Genomic DNA, 17,869 nt, shown 5'->3' on the forward strand with positions numbered 1-17,869 from the left:
ACCTGAAACAGTTTCTTGGAGAATATATACAAAAATTAACTAAGGAATGGGGAACTACTGTTCATGGATATTGAATTTTAGTTTAGTTAGATGAAAAAAGTTTTGGAGATGGTTGCTTAGCAATGTGAAAGTACTTATGTTACTGCACTGTACACGTAAAAATGGTTAAACAGGAAATTCTAATGTTCCCTATCCTGGAGATAGAGATGTTCTGATGATAATGGTAGTCAGGATGAGCTTTTGTGGGTGAGCTATGGAAAAGTATTAAAGAGTCATCAAGACAGGCACTCAATTTATCAAGGGTGATGACAGTAGAAGCAACATGGAATAGAAGAGAACATCAGGGTCCCTGATGACCAGAATAGAAAGAAATGAACTTAAGTCCTTGGGCCCAGGGCTGGGGTTAGCAAGGGCAACTTCCTCTATTGGCCCTGGGAGATGAGCACACAAGGAAAGAGAGTGGGTTTTGAGAATAATGGTATCACCAGGGGAACGCCACATTTAAGGTAATAACAGGAAGTAGGAGCTTTTTAAGAAAAGAGGAAGGAGTGGGTAAGGAGTATGCATGTATGTGGGAGGGGAATATACAGAGGAGATGACATACTTTTAAATTATTATTTTTTAAAACCTGAAAGAAGATTTTAATTTATCAACATTAAACAGAAATGTAATTGTAAATAGAAATTGTAATTGGTAATGCACCCCTGAGCAACAAGAAAAATATATGGGGATATAGTCCTTTCTAAAGTTACAATATGTATGGTTACCTCTTTGACTGAAAAAGGCTTACAGAAACTTAAATTCAACAAATATTAAGTGCTAATTATTTGCCAGGGACTATGTAGCCCATCAGCCTTAACCCAAGGGACACTGTAAAAATTTTCATTTCACTTTGTCATATTATCTACATTTGACCAACTGGAAAATCATTTATTGAATCACTAACCTTCTCTTACATGTCAGACAATACCCTTTGTTTAGCAATTTCTCTCCTTTTAATAAGTCCAGTCATTTTTTAAATATATTTTTATTGATTTCAGAGAGAAAGGGAGAGGGGGAGAGAGAGAGAAACATCAATGATGAGAGAAAATCATTGATCGACTGCCTTCTGCACACCCCACACTGGGGATCAAGCCCACAACCAGGCATATGCCCTGACTGGGAATTGAACCTTGACCTCCTGGTTGATAGGTTGATGTCGCTCAACCACTGAGCCACACTGGCAAGGCCATGGTTGGTCTTTTTTATCTTACTGTGAATTTTACTTTTAAAACAAATGCATTTAATCATATTTTTCCCTGTGAGGCACCTCGTTGTTAAATACAGGGTTTATAAGATATTTTTATTAAAAATACATGTTCTTAAAAAAATACATGTTCTTATGGAAAATTTGAACAGTATAGAAAATTGAAAGTTCAACCTTTGATTTCGTAGTACAGTGATTTTCCACATGTATGCTGCAAGAATTTTTGTAACATGCAATGTCTAACTTTTTAGTAAGGGACACTGATCTCTTTTCCATTAAATTGTCAAATTAAAAAAATGACATTAACCCTATTAGCCCTAGTCAGGTGACTCAGTTGGTTGAAGCTCTGTCCCATGCACCAAAAAAGGTTGGGGGTTCAATTCCCGTCAGGGCACATACCTGGGTAGCAGGGTTTGATCCCTGGTTGTGGTTCATACAGAAGGCAACCAATCAATGTTTCTCTCTCATATTGATGTTTTTTTCTCTCTTTTTCCCTTCCTCTCTCTCTAAAATCAATGGAAACAACTCAGGTGAGGATTTTAAAAAAAGAAAAAATGACAACAGTCAACACAACAATAGCTATCCAGAGTGAATAAATAAAAATTATACCTAATGTTTTTTTGTCAGATCAACAAAAAATATATTTTCTTGGTGTGCTCCAGAATTTTAGTAATTAGTTTATGTGTGCCATGATATGAAAAAGGTTGAAAATCACTGCCCTAGTAAGTAGTTAAGTGCTTTGAAAGGAAACATGACTAGTAATCATTGTTAGGAAATCCTAACCTCCCTGAGGTCCTGAGGTCACAAAGGAGGCTGGATTGGTATTTGTTTGTACTATAGCACTGAGTGCTGCCTTGTTATAACAACAAAAATAACTCAAACACTTGTCTCATGCTGGGCTAGGTGCTGGGGTTACATAGCTTACTCTTTCCTGCCCTCCTAGAGCTTACTTCCTTTGGGGAGGTAGATATTGAACAAATAATCACAAAACAAATCATTTATGAACAGTGATAAATAAGAATTAGGCTGGTAAAAAAGATAAAGGAGTGGAGCGGCCACAGAAGGTGGCATTAAGCTGTCTCCAAAGGGTGTGAGAACATATGGGAAGAAGGGGACAGAGGGTACTCTCTGGGCAGAGAAAATCTCAGGTGCAAAGGACCTGACAGAACTTGTAATGTTTAGGGAATTGAGAGGGCCAGTGTGGCTGGAGCAGGTGAGCAATGGGGAGAGTATAATGTAATGTAGGTGCGAATAAAAGGGAAAGGGGGGAAGGCTGCATCCTGGAGATGAGGAGAAGGAGCTTGATTTTATTCAAAGTGCCATGGGAAGCCAAAGAAGGGTTTTAAGTAATACGGGAGGTTTTTAAGAGTGCTCTGGCTGCTACATAAGGATAGTAACCAGGAAGAAATGAAACCATCAAGGAGTCTGCATAATTCAAGTTCTAAATAATGGCGTTGTTGGTGATGATGATAATGGTGATACAATTACAGTGTCTTGGGTCTCTTCTACAGGCCAGATGCTTTATATACCTGATCTGTAATGGTCAACATGACCCTGATATTTGAGTATGATTGTCTCCATTTTCTGTTTTATAAAACCATCCTATCTGGTCTAGTCAGTTTGGCTCAGTGGATAGACCATCTACCTCTCTCCTGAAGGGTGCTAGGTTCAATTCTGGTCAAGGGCACATACCTCGTTTGCAGGCTAGATCGCAGGCCCTGGTCAGGGTGCATGCAGGAAGCTACCAAATGTGTTTTTCTCACATCAATGTTTCTCTCTCCCTGTCTCTCCCCCTCCCTTACATTCTCTCTAAAAAAATCAATGGAAAAATATCCTCTGGTGAGGATTAACAACAACAACACAACAAAAACTGTTCTATTGATTTTTTAGAGAGAGAGGAAGGGAGAGGAATAGAGAGATAGAAACATCAATGAAAGAGAAACATCAATTGGCTGCCTCTGCACCCCCCGCCCCCCATCATCAATTGGCCTGTAACCTGAGCATGAGCTCTGACTGGTATCCAACTGTTAGCCTCTTGGTTCCTGGGTTCGATCACATACTTTCACATCTTCACAGCTTTGTTCTAGCTGTTCCTCTTGCTATAGATAACTCTTCCTATTTGCCTAAAAAAGGTTGAGTGATTGAACCCACAACCTGAGTATGTGCCCTGACCGGAAACTGAATCCACCACCTTTCAGTGTACCAGACGACACTCCAACCAACTGAGCCACACTGGCCAAGGCTGATTGTCTTCCTTTTAGAGGTGAGATTAAGTGTCTTGCAAAAGGCACTAATAAACAGCAAAGCCAGTCTCTGAAATCAAGACCATCTGGTTCTTTCTCTTACTCCATGACAGCCATTGAAAGAATGAGGTGGGATTGAATTCCTGGGCCTTAAAATCCATTCGCCACCTTGTCAAGTTTGCCTGTTTGATCCTGGCTGGTAGGAGGGAGAGGAAATGGGGTGCATGACTAAGCTTGGCCATACTATATGACTTCGTTCTGGGAGATTTTGCATGGGAGCAGAAGGGAGAGGGTGAGAAAGGAAGGTGCTCACACTGATTCTCTGCTTTTTTGGTGTAGTGGCTTCACTTATTTCTTGGACAGATCAGAATAAGTGATGTGGAAGAAGGGGAGACTGAAGTTTGGGGAAGTGAGACAGCACTCTCCTTACCCAATCTGAATCACTTCCTGACCCCCTACTCTTCACCACTCTGAAAGTTCCTATGTGTCACTTACCTGGACCTAAGAGAAAATATTCTAGAGAGAGGAAACGCTGGATAAAGAAATCTGGTGAATCAATCTATGACTCAAGCCAACCCCATGTGAGAGGAAAGGAGGGATAGTATGACTTTTTAGGGAAAATTACTTTAACATCTCCAAGGTGAAAAACACTTAGCATTTATAAAGCACTTCTATGCTTTTCCACAGTTTTTCTGGATGCAGTCTTATCTAATCATTTTTATGCACTGATACTACCTGCCCCTTCAGTCTTTCTAGCCTCACACAGCCCCTCCCTCCACACTCTGTACATTTTAGAACCACTGGACTGCTCCCTATTCCTCAATTCATCACACACTGTCACATGTTTACAACTTTGTTCAAGCTGTTCCTCTTGGTATAGATACCTCGTCCTCTTTGCCTAAAAAGCTGCTAGCTAACCCCTGGAGCCCAATTCAAATACCTTTGTCTCCTTAACCACCAAAACTCAGGCAGAATTTATTGCTTCCTTTCTTAGTTGCTTATCATATCCAACTGTGTTTGTTTCTCTACTTCCTCTGCTGGACAGCTAGCAATTTGGAAACAACTTAGTTACCTATAGAACCCAGGTCTTCTCATTCTTGGGTCAATGTTCTTTCTAAAACATTTAAAGAAGCTGACTTTCTGTTTGACCTATGGCCCTGTAGTTTTAGTGTGACTAAACATTTTAAATTAAAACATTTTAATTATTCATTTCAATGTGTTGTTTTATCTACTCCAATAAAAACTTCCAGGCCAAATGAGTAATTTTTAGTCAAAGTTTACAAGCAAACAAAAGTACTAAGCACCATGGCAAGAGCCGACAGCAGAAATAGACAGCAGAAACCAGTCTGCAAAAGCTTCATGTATTAGAACAATCAGAAATGACATATACCCCTAGCCCAGTGGTCGGCAAACTGCGGCTCTCGAGCCACACATGGCTCTTTGGCCCCTTGAGTGTGGCTCTTCCACAAAAAACCGACTTCGGCGCATGGGCCACGAAGTTTCAATCGCACTGTATGTGCTTGCCCACACGTGGTATTTTGTGGAAGAGCCACACTCAAGGGGTCAAAGAGCCACATGTGGCTCGCAAGCCGCAGTTTGCCGACCACTGCCCTAGCCGGTTTGGCTAAGTTTGTAAAATGTCAGCCTGTGGACTGAAGGGTCCCAGGTTAGATTCTGGTCAAGGGCACCATACCTGGGTTGTGGGCTCCATCCCCAGTGGAGGCGTACAGGAAGCAGCTGATCAATGATTCTCTCTCATCATTGATGTTTCTATCTCTCTCTCCCTCTCCTTTTCTCTCTGAAATAAATAAAAATATATTTTTTAAAAAAGAAATGACATATAAATAAACTGATTTTAATATGTTTGGCTGGTGTAGCACAGTTGGTTGGAGCATTGCCCTCTACAGGTGGCATGTTTGATTCCCTTTTAGGACATATACCTAGGTTGTGGGTTCAGTTCCCGCTTGGGGCATGTGTGGGGAGGCAATCAGTTGATGTTTCTCTCTCACATCTCTCTCTCTCACATCTCTCTCTCTAAAATCAATAAACATATCCTAGGGTGAGGATTAAAAAACAAACAAACATTAAAAAAACCTGCATAGCTGGCTTAAAACTCCTTATTTTACAGATGAGGGAAGTGACATTCAGAGCAGATCTTACTCAAAGTCGCACAGTTATTGAGTGGGTACAGGGTGGAGCCAAGACCAGAACTCAGGTTTCCCAACTCAGAGTGGTAGCTGTGACTGCTTTTTCTTGCTGTATCTTGCTACTGTTTCTTCTTTTTTAATAATTTTTATTGATTTCAGAGAAGAAGGGAGAGGGAGAGAGAGGAATATCAATGATGAGAGAGAATCATTGATCGACTGCCTCCTGCAGGCCTTCCCCCCCCCCTCGCCCCCACTCCCACTGGGGATGGAGCCCACAACCTGGGTACATGCCCCTGACCAGAATCGAACCCAGGACCCTTCAGTCTACAGGCTGACGCTCTATCCACTGAGCCAAACCAGCTGGGGGGCGGTTACTGTTTCTTTAAAATACTAATTAACAGCAAAGAGAAACAAAATGTGAAGAAGTACAGGGAACAGTTTCAGTTAATCAGGAAAATTTTTGGTATTGTCCTTATGTCTCATATGTGGAATTTAATAACTGTTTGAAAACATTCTTACACAATGCAGTGTGCCATCTCTGGGAACCAATGAAACTGCTCACTTTTTTGGATGGGTTAGGAGTGGTTGCCTTGATTTGTTTCCTTCTAGCTTATAAGACAACAAGCGGGTAGGGAAAGGTTTTAGAAGATGTGATTAAAACTGAGTCACAGCAAATAGTTCTGGCACAGCATTCTACCACAGAAGAAGGTGGCAAAGGAACAACGGGCGGGGGCAAAATCTCCGCCTGGACAAAGGCTTTGCTGAGAGATAGACAAGGAAAAAGCAGGTGCCACAGCCTGTGTGTATATCTGAGTCATAGGTCATAAATCACCACTCAACACTGGAGATAAAATCTAATCTATTTTAATTCAGTTTACTGCTTTAGACATGGCTTGTTTTGTTCTCTAAATGTTTACACCTGGATCCACAAAAGAAGACAACTTGCAAGGGTAGACAATGCTGATATATCAAAATGTATCATCTCTGTTTATTCATGAAAAGATAGTAATTGCATCTATGTGTGTGTGTGTGTGTGTGTGTGTGTGTGTGTGTGTGTGTGTGTGTGAATAAATAAATGTATGTAAGTAAGAAAGAATTATTTCTGGATCTCTCCTAATTTTCTGCAAATATAGGCCAACAAGTGAGAGGTCATATGGAATTGGCAACAATACAATCAAAACAGACTGCTTAGTTGAGAATCAGAACTTGCCCATTAATGTCAGCTTTTACTCTGGGAATAGTGCCCAGATTCCAAAACCTAAAGTGGTTTAATATGCACAATTCCAAATCCTAACAAATACATGGTTCTTTGAGCATTACCTCCCTTAAATTCTATCTCGTAATTTGTTGTTTGTTTTTTAAGAGAAACAAGATTTTTAGACAGGCCTTTATTATTTTAAAGATAATCTTCAAGGTAGAGTGATATATAACTTTAAGTTGGCTCATTTGTAAAGAAGAAGGCTGATTTGGGTATATTTTTCAACCACATAAAACATTGATAAGAAGAAATTTATTTCAGATTCCACACATGTATGTTTACAGTCAGTGAAAGTATACCCAATTTCCATTCCCAGTGCATAGGAATGCCACTAGGTACTTCTGGAATTCATCCTGGGAACTAGTAGGTTTCATTTGAAGGCAGATTTGGAAAACAAAGGAATAACAAGAGAAGTTTCTAAAAGAATGAGCCAGATGTTTATGGAAATGGGGAATGAAGGACTCTAATCTCTAAAATCTAGGATCAAGAAAAGGGAGCCCAAAGTACTAAATGAGTTAGTAAAACTTTGTACTGGTGGAAGATTAAGATATCAGCTTTAAAAATAAAAACATTTAAAAAAAGTTTTCTCCTTAAGGATAGGAGTGAACTACTGGTTTGTAAATTGCTTGCTAGTTATACTATGAAGACTAATGATAAGTTTCAAAAATGCACTTTTGCTTTGTCTGAATTTTCTATTTTAAAGCTTCTGACACCCAACTAAATGATAACAACTATCTTTGTGCTAAAAATGAACAAAAACCTGTCAACCAATCAGCATTTTTTTTCCAATCAGCATTTAGTACTTTGATGTCACATGTAGAACCTCTAGATGATGAGGTTTATCAAATGCTTGTGATACATCACACAAAGCAAATACTTTGTTAAATTATATGTTATTTGAACAGTGTTTTAATTAAGAAAATGAACAAGGGTGGATTATTTTTAGCTCATAATGATTCAACAATAACTTGACTAAATTTGTAATGTATGTTGTAGTCAAAGTGTAAAAAAACTCAATTTCCAACCAGGGGTTTAAAAGATTATCCCCTTTTATTCTACTATAGTATAATGTTTTTAAAAATGTGATTCCTGGCTGTTTTTTTTTGAAATCCAAATGCAATATGATGGCGTGTTTTCTTCTCTACTTAATGTTGCCTTGCAACTGGGACGGGACACAACAGAGGAGTGCCTCAGCTCCAAAATTATAATCCCAGAAAAGATTTTTTCTTCTAAAGTGTGTTTGTTGTGTAACTCAAGTCTGGGGAATTAATACTAGTTGTCCGAGTGTGACATAATATATTACTAGGAAAGGTGAAATAAATGTATGCTTTAAAATTGAAGAGGACCACAATGCCCACCTATCAAAATGGCTAAAATGAGGAAGACAGAAAATACTAGGTGTTTGCAAGGATTCAGGGCAACTGGAATTTGTGTACATGGCTGATGAGAGTATAAATTGCTACAACCACTTTTGAAAATAATTTGGTAATATCCACTAAAGCCGAACATATGCATGCCTTTGACCCAACAATTCTACTTAACGGTATATACCCAATAGAAAGGCATAAAAATGTCTCCAAAATACATATAAGGGAATGTTTATAGCATCTTATTCATATAACTCTAAGCTATAGTAAACAACACAAATGTCAATCTACAGTATGACAAATACATTATGGCACATTTATTTAGAGGAATTCTAAACAGTAATGAAAATAAACAAGCTACTTCTATGTGCAACAATACAGATGAAACTCAGAAACCTAATGTTGAATGAAAGAGCCAGACACAAAACATGTATGAATTAAAATGTATGAATTCATTTGTAAATAGTTCCGAAACCACACCAGCAAATTAAATATATGATATTAGAATGTACAGTATAATAATGGCTATTCCCAAGGTAGAGAGTAGCATGAAGAGGCTTCTGAAATTCTGTATTCTTTTATTTCTTTATATAATTACTTAGGTTTGTTTACTTTGTGAAAAGTCCTTAAGTTGTGCAGCCATGACTTGTGCAATTTTCTATGTGTATGTTATATTTATATGTTGATTAAATTAAAGAAGTTAAAGGGAAGAGAGACTGTCAGTCAATTCTAAAATATATGGAGTTGAGCCCTAGCTCAGTGGTTGGAGGGTCGGCCTGGGTGTTGCAGGGTGGCACAGGTTCAATTCTAGTCAAAGGGAGGTGCCATTGTTGCAGGCTCTACCCCTGGCTCCCATTGGGAGGCAACCAGTCGATGTGTCTCTGTCACATCGGTGTTTATCTCTCTATATCTCTTCTTCTACCTTCCATTCTCTCTAAAAAAAATCAATGAAAAAAATATCTTCAGATGAGGATTAAATAAATAAATAAATAAATAAATAAATAAATAAATAAATAAAATGAAGTCCACAGTTTCAAGTGTGGTGGTGAAGGAGACTCATTGACAGAATTAGGTAAGTACTCTATTTTGTGGTTAAAATAATTAAGGAAGCATCAGTGTCTGTGTTTAAGAAAGAATTGAACCCTTGCTGCTGTGGCTCAGTTGGTTGAAGCATCGTGGGTTTGATTCCATCAGGGTACATATGCAGGTTGCAGGTTCAATCCTCAGTCAGGATGTGTGTTTCTCTCTCTCTCCCTTCCTCTTTCTAAAAATCAATTAAAAAAAAAAGAATGAATTGAGATTTTTGTTCAAGATGGCAAAGTAGGTAAATGAGGTACTCACATCCTCCCACAACCACATCAAAATTACAGAACAACCAACATTCAGAACCACCGGAAATCTAGCTGAACAGAAGTCCTCTAACTAAAGATATACAGAAGAAACCACAGGGGGACTGTCTAGGGCGGGGGGATAAAATGGACACATACGTAATACCCTTTGTAATACTTTAAGCAATAAAAAATAAAATAAAATAAAATAAAAAAAATAAAAAAAGAAGAAGAAACCACAAGGGGTGGAGATGCAGAACAGGAGGGTTATTTCAGCTGTGGAGGTTCCACCCCTAAGGGGTAAGGGGGTTCCAGCCCCACAGAAGGACCTTCAGCCCAGGGTTCCAGTGCCAGAAAGAGAAGTCCCCATAACTTATGGCTGTGAAAACCAGTGGAGATTGTGCCTGAGGGACATGGAAAGCTGCTGGGGTCCTAGAAAGGGCCTCTTGAAGAACTGGCACACAGATTTACTTGGACTCACTCATTCTGAGCTCCAGTTCTTGGGAAGCAGCTTGGAAGGCACGAGGGACACACAGGAGGAACTGAATTGTCTGGTTTGGGGATGAGGGCTAAAGGGGTGGCTTTCTTCCAAATAGAAGGGCTGACAGAAGCCATTTTTCCTTTTCTGAGACCTCCTCCTGCAGTTGGTCACCAATCTGAGTCTCCATCAGCCTGGCTAACACTGATCACCTGCCCTGATGATTCTCTGAGATGCCCAACCCCCCAAAATATGGGCTCATCCAAATTTCTTTCAGTAGCTTTTTCATACAAATTATCTGCAATAACCCATGCTGCACTTTCCTAAACTCTCTCTAAGGTTCGTAAACTCCATACAGGCTGCATCTGGCCTACATGTGCCCCATACCTCTTGCTAAGTGGTCCCAGGCCTGGCACTAGCAGCAGCTGGCCTCACTTTACAGTTTAGCCTCTTCCAGGCTCCTTCAAACTCAACACAAGTAGCAGCCATCTTTAGATCACTTTGTAGCTCATGCCAGGCGGCCCTACGCAGGGCACAGGTGGTGGCTGATGTTGGCCTGCACCTCTTAGGAAGACCCAAAACCAGAACACTAGGTGGACAGCTTTAGAACACACTGGAGTGCCACCCAACCACTTCCACTAGTGACACACTCAGAGATGGACTCATTGGGAACCAGAGCCCTGCTGAAGTGAGTCTTGCTCCATGGGTTTGGTCCCTGCACAGCAACTTCTCTGCTGTAGTCATGGTTGGTCCTCACAGCTGATCAGCCCAGGGAGTCAATCCCTCCCATTGACATGCCAATAGCAATCAAGGCTCAACAACAACAGGAGCATGTATATAGTCCCTTGCAGGGGATTGCACCTGCAGTGCCCAGCTCGGGTGACTGGGAAAGCTGCACCACTGGGCCTTACAGGACACCTATCACATAAGGCCACTCTACTAAGACTGAGAGATATAGCAGCTCTACCTAATACATAGAAACCAACACAGGGAGGCAGCCAAAATGAGGAGACAAAGAAACATGTCCCAAGTGAAAGAGCAGGACAAAACTCCTGAAAAGGAATTAAATAAAATGGAAATAAGCAATATACCAAATGCAGAATTCAAAATACTGATTTTAAGGTTGCTTAATGAACTTAGGGAAAGAGTAGATGAACTCAGTGAGAACTTCAACAAAGAAATAGGAAACATAAAAATGGAGGTAAAAAACATAAAAAAGAACAAGTCAGAAATGAATAATAACTGAAATGAAAAAATGCATTAGAGGGAATCAATAGTAGTTTAGATAAAGTAAAGGATTAAATCAGCAACCCAGTGAGAAAAGCAAAAAGAACCCCCTGCCAAAAATAAATGAGGTTACTTTAAGGGGCTTCTGGGACAACATCAAGCATATCAAAATTTGCATCATGGGGGTGCTGGAAGGAAAAGAGAGAGCAAGGAATTGAAAACCTATTTGAAAAAAATAATAATAGAAAAAGTCCCTAACTTGATGAAGGAAATAGATACACGGGTCCAGGAAGCACAGAGAATCCCAAACAAGGTGAACTCAAAGAGGCCCACACCAAGACACATCATAATTAAAATGCCAAAGGTTAAAGACAAAGAAAGAATCTTAAAAGGAGCAAGAGAAAGGCAGTTAATTACCTACCAGGGAGCTCCCAAAAACTGTCAGCTGATTTCTCAACAGAAACTTTGCAGACCAGAAGGAGTGGCAAGAAATATTCAAAGTGATGAAAAGCAAGGACCTATGGCCAAGATTACCCAGGAAAGTTATCATTTAGAATTGAAGGATAGATAAGGGCTTCTCAGACAAGAAAAAGCTAAAGGAGTTCCTCAACACCAAACCAGTAGTATTACAAGAAATGTTGAAGGGTCTTAAGAAGAAGAAGACATAAAATATAACATATGAATAATAAAATGACAATAAATATATATCTATCAACAATTACTTTAAATAAAAATGGATTAAATACTCCAATCTAAAGGATGGCTGAATGGATAAGAAAACAAGATTCATGACATATGCAATCTACAAGAGACTTACTTCATATTGAAAGACACAGAAGTTGCAAGAGATGGAAAAAGATATTTAATGAAAATGAAAACAACAACAAAAAGGCTGGGGTAGCAATATTAACACCAGACAAAGGTTATAACAGGAGACAAATAAGGACCCAACAATTCCACTTCCTGATATTTATCTTAGGAAACCCAAACACTAAGTTGAAAAGACATGTGCATCCATATATATGTTTATTGTAGCATTATTTATAATAGGCAAGATACAGAAGCAATCTAAGTGTTCACCAATAGATGAATGGATGAAGAAGTGGTGCATATATGTAATAAAATATGACTCACCCATTAAAAAAATGCAATCTTGCCATTTCCAATAACATAGGTGGACCTAGAGGGTATTGTGCTGAGTGAAATAAGTTGTACAGAGAAAGACAAAAGTCCTATTTCACTTATATGTGGATTCAAAAAAACTACACAAACAAGGAGAACAAAAACGGACTCATAGATACAGAGAACATTTTGACCATTGCCAGATGGGAGAGGTTTAGGGGAGTGGTGAAAAAGGTGAAGGGATTAAGAAGTAAAAATTGGTGGTTACAGAATAATCATGGGGATATAAAAAAATAGCATAAGGAATATAGTCAATAATATTGTAATAACTAAGTATGGTGTCAGACAGGTACTATATTTTTCAGGGTCATCACTTTTAACATATAAATTGTCTAATTGTTGAGTTGTGCATCTGAAACTAATATAATATTGCATACCAACTATAATTGAAAAATTAAAAAATATTTTAAAAGAAAGAATGAATTGAGCTGACTAGAAAATGATCAGACAGGAAATGGACACATGCTCCATGTGACTGGTTCCTCTCTCATTTATGTATGCTCATATATACCAGCTATTAACCATTTTGAGCATTACCCCTGAATGAGCCATGAGATTTTTTTTCACAGTTAAAAATATGGTCACCACTCAGTAATAAACTGCATCTTCTTTTTTTTAAAAAAATATATATTTTATGATTTTTTTTTACAGAGAGGAAGGGAGAGGAATAGAGAGAAACATGGATGAGAGACAAACATCGATCAGCTGTTTCCTGCACACCCCCTACTGGGGATGTGCCCGCAACCAAGGTACATGCCCCTGACTGGAATCGAACCTGGGACCCCTCTGTCCACAGGGCAACGCTCTATCCACTGAGCCAAACTGGTCAGGGCAAAGTGCATCTTCTTTATTCTATGAAACAACCACCACATAGTGCATTAGATAAATATTGAATTTGATTTTTAGAAGACATTTAAAAATTAAGAGTATGGAAGTTTTCCACTCACAGATGTGAGAGTTCCTGGCCATTGACCAGAGTGAACGAAGTCACAATCCACACTCTGGATACTTAATAAAAAATTAAACAGAACTTCCCTGTGAGTGAACAAAAAATACATCTCAGAGGTCTAGAAACTTGTCCACCATGGTATGACAAGCCTTTGTCTCCCACCTTGCCTATTTCATGGACCTCTCCAGCTGATTTAATCATTTTTACATGGGATTCAGCCTTGGTAAGCTGGTAGCTGGGTTTGAGGTAAAAACTATTTAAGTGGAAAAACTGTGCTAAACACAGTCTTCTATGTCTTATTTTTCTCCAAGATAAGACTTACTCATTTTCCTCTGAACAGATAAGACCTCTTCTTGATTATACTCAACAACCCAATGCAAAAGAATGTAATTGTGTCTCTTCCTTTTCCAAGAAGACGTCTTACATATTATAGGCATAAAAGTTATCTGGAGCTAACAATGAACCACAACCGTAGAGTTATAGTAGTCACTGCATGATTCTGCCTAGATAGTAGGGAGACTCTCTGAGTCTAAACCCAGATATTCTTTTAGGAGCATTTGCCACAAACAATCAGGAAAAAAAAAATCGGATGGTACTTAAAAAATGGACTTCTATCTAATTTTTATACTGTAATGAATTAAAAGATGTAAGGATTTATAAACAGTATCTCCCCACATACACACTGGCACTCACAATGCAAATGACTTTAATGTTTCTAATGCTGAGTCTAATTTCATCGACTTCATAGTACCGAAGAGAAATCTTTCCACATGACATAATAAATGGTAATAATAATTGGATAGTCAGGTGTAAGCATTACATGTCATGTCTTAGGCATGGAACCCTCCAAAATTTCTTAGTAAAACAGCTTATGCTCCTTTGAGTTAATGACATCTACTTTATTCTAACAACCACCACATAGTGACAATTACAATATGGCTTCACAAACCATATGGCTCTTGAGTAAGTCAGGAAATGAAAAATAGTCACCCTCTTTGATAAATAATGCTACATATACATTCAGGTAATATGGATCTTATACAAGTCACTACAGGCCCAGAGAATGAAATTCATGCATGAGTAGGGTCCCTAGGCCCGTCCGGCGATCAGGGCCAATTGGTGCCTTCCAGGTGCTGGCTGGGGCCTTTCTTCGGGTGCAGGCCAGAGCCGCCCTTCATTCCATGCCATCCCCTGGTGGTCAGCGCACGTCATAGTGGAACTCCTGGTCTCCGGGTCGAACTCCCAGGGGGACAATTTGCATATTAGGCATATATATACATATATATATATATATATATATATATATATATATATATATATTACATTTTTCTTAAAAGAGGAAGCTGAAGCCCAGCCAGCGTGGCTCAGTGGTTGAGTGTCATTGACCTATGAACCAGGAGGTCACAGTTCGATTCCCAGTCAAGGCATATGCCTGGGTTGTGGGCTTAATCCTCAGTGTGGGGCATGCTGGAGGCAGCCGATCGATCGATGATTCTCTCTCATCATTGATGTTTCTATCTCTCTCTCCCTCTCCTTTCCACTCTGAAATAAATAAAAAGAAAAAAAGAGGAAGCTGAAGATAGCCACCAAATTATATTAGAATGAATGTTGGCATCTATGTTTGTGACTGAAAGTTTTAAAAAAGATTAAAAAGAAATCTTACTCAAGGAAACTTACTACTACTACTACTACTACTAATTTACTGCTATGAACCAATCATGTTGACTACTGATGAAGTATTGTTTAAACAGGATTGTTAAAGACTGTGGACAGATAATACATAAAAATGTATACATGATAATGGAAAAAGTAAAACCTTAGGAGGGAAAACTTTAGAACTAATAAATTCAAGTTAGAGAAAAATTCATGTTTGGATGTAATAAGCCCCCAAATGAAAGAACAAAGGGGTGTGGACAAAAAAAAAAGCTATAATAAATGGAACCAAAAGTAACTTCACAGGGTGATGTGATTATAAATTCCTCACTGAACAGATCCTGGTGGGTAGTCTCACCTCAGGCCTATAACGTCTTTAGCGAAAGGTTTTAAACTAGTCCTGTCCATTGTTCTTGTGCATCTAGGTTAACACACCTTTGAAATGCCGGAAGTATACCCCTCTCAAGGTGTAACTACCCTCTGGAGAGCACATAATCTTGTTAACTATCCTGTAATTCAATCTCCACCTGCTTTCTTCCACCTTCATGTAATCTTCCTTATGTTCCCTCCTTCATTCCAAAGGTATAAAGGAAATTGCAAAACTCATTCTTTGGAGCATTTGAGATCTTGCTTCCCAGCATTGTCATTTTGGCTCAAATAAATTCTTATAAAAACTATTTTCAGTGGTCAGGGCACATACAAGAATCAACCAATGAATACATAAATAGGTGGAAAAACAAATCTCTCTCTCTCTTCCTGGCTTTCTTCCTCTCTCTCTAAAATAAATAAAAAATTATTTACAGGTTTGGGCATTCATATATAGATGGGAAAAGGCATATAATCTCCTCTTTATAAAGAAAATAGAACTGCTTAAATCGCATTTCTTAAATAACTGCCATTGATAGAGCCAACAGGTTAAGATGTTTGAGTAGTTTAGAGTTGAACCCAGCAGATATGAAGAACAATGAAGTTCTGTCAAACACTTTAAGAAAATATTGAGCCTGGCCAGAGTGGCTGTTGGTTGAGCATCGTCTGGTACACTGAAAGGTTGCAGGTTCACTTTCCGGTCAAGGCACATACCTAGGTTGCAGGTTTAATCCCTGGTCAGGGCACATGGGGACAGCAACCAATCATGTTTCTCTCTCTCTCTCTCTCTCTCTTTCTCTCTCTCTCTCTCTCTTTCTCTCTGTCCTTGGGTGAGGATAAAAAAAAATTGAATCTTTGGCTAAAGAGTCATAATGAGCAAAACATTTGTACAAAATGTCTCAGATGCACTAGGAAAAATTGTGATGATCATCCAATTTATAAAGTGAAGGGGAATTAGATGTAGACTAGTGTGCTGAATAAAAGTGAAGCACCTAGCCAATTTTGTGGGTGGACTCCCCTTGGTTCAGGCAATACCAATGGAATGGCAAATGAAAGTTACATACAAAAATGGTGACTGGCAGGGTATTCTTTCTTTAACATGGCTATGAATGTAGCCTTAAAGAAAATCGGTGTCAGGTTTGAATATCATCTCACTAACATATTTTATGTTTGATAATGATGGAAACTTTGAATAGATGATGGCTTCTCAAAGAGGATTGGAAATGCACTAAATGATGTCATTTGGAATTCAGCTTCCTTCATGGTTCTTTTTCCTTCATGGGACTTGCATCTGGGTTTAAATCTCTGGTCTAAAATTTACTGATTATGTCATCCTGGCTTAGTACAACCTTTCTAAATCTCACTTGTTTAATAAATGGAAAAGACAATATTTATGTCACAGAGGTACTGTAAGGAGCAAATGGGATAATGTGGGAAACATATCTCACATTTAGTACATGTTCAGTGAGTAACAATAGTTTCCTTTAGTGATTGCTTCTGACTTGCTTTACCTTCATTATTAAAATAGTCTGGAGGCATATGTTCATGCATGGAAAGATAAGGCAGAAAAATAGACAAGGAGAAAAAAAAATGCCATGAAATGGACAGAAAGAAATAAAGAGAGCAAAACAAACTTTAAAGGAAAATTTAAATGAAGAAAAGTAGCAAAACTAATGAGCTTTTGTATTTACCCTGTTCGGATGTCAATGCCTTATTTTTTCCCCCACAAATTGTTTGTTTTTTAACAAATGATTTTGAGGAGAGGGCACCTAAACAATTGTAAGTTTGTCTTGGATAAGCATTAGGAGTATGAAGGAGAATCATTAACTTCCTTTCTGAAGTTTTGTGGTGAGGGAAGAGAACATTTACTATAAAGTCTATTACAATCTATTTTAGCAATTAGTTGATTTTCCAAGTCACCCAAAGAAAAATCAAAGTGGTATTATAAGTTGGTAGCAACTGTCATCATCAATTTATACTGCTATTTGCAATAATAATAGCAAGTTAGCCTCATATATTCTATATAAATATAAAACAGTTCTTCATGGTTTCCAAGATCTTATTTTGCAAAATGTGACGAAAATCTATCAAAATAGTGGTTTCATTCTTACCTTGTGATTTTGTTTTGAATTCTCCCTGAGAAGCTGCAGCTCTGTGTTCCGAGAACTTGCAGACTCTATTTATTACCCAACACTTGGCAGAGAACCAAACTGCTGCAGAGGGGAGATCTGAGTGGGTGAGATTTTAGGTTTTGAATTGCATGTAAAAAGCCAATAGAGGGATCAGTCCTGTCAACATCTAAGATTCACTGCTTTCTTCCCATATTCATCTTAAAATTAATACAACAATTACAGATTTTATGTTCTGCATTTTTATTTTGTTTGGTTGTGTGTGTGTTTTTTTACTTACAACTCACATCAGAATC

At 38.5% G+C, this 17,869-nt stretch overlaps 1 protein-coding gene across 7 annotated transcripts in view; it reads right to left on the bottom strand.

Moving 5' to 3' along the window:
• Positions 1-17,643, bottom strand: part of IL33 (interleukin 33) — a 44,289-nt gene extending 26,646 nt beyond the window's left edge. For 4 of the 7 annotated variants that reach the window (XM_081103829.1, XM_081103826.1, XM_081103830.1 and 1 more), the window contains exon 1: positions 17,556-17,598. The gene's annotated coding sequence lies outside the window, so the exon portion shown is untranslated. Of the gene's footprint in view, positions 1-17,555 lie in introns of all 7 variants that reach the window. The other 3 variants (XM_081103823.1, XM_081103827.1, XM_081103831.1) reach the window with 2 other exon arrangements.
• Positions 17,644-17,869: the final 226 nt, after the last annotated feature.

Source organism: Myotis nattereri (genome assembly GCF_964212035.1).
Source record: "Myotis nattereri genome assembly, chromosome: 12".
Taxonomy (NCBI): domain Eukaryota; kingdom Metazoa; phylum Chordata; class Mammalia; order Chiroptera; family Vespertilionidae; genus Myotis; species Myotis nattereri.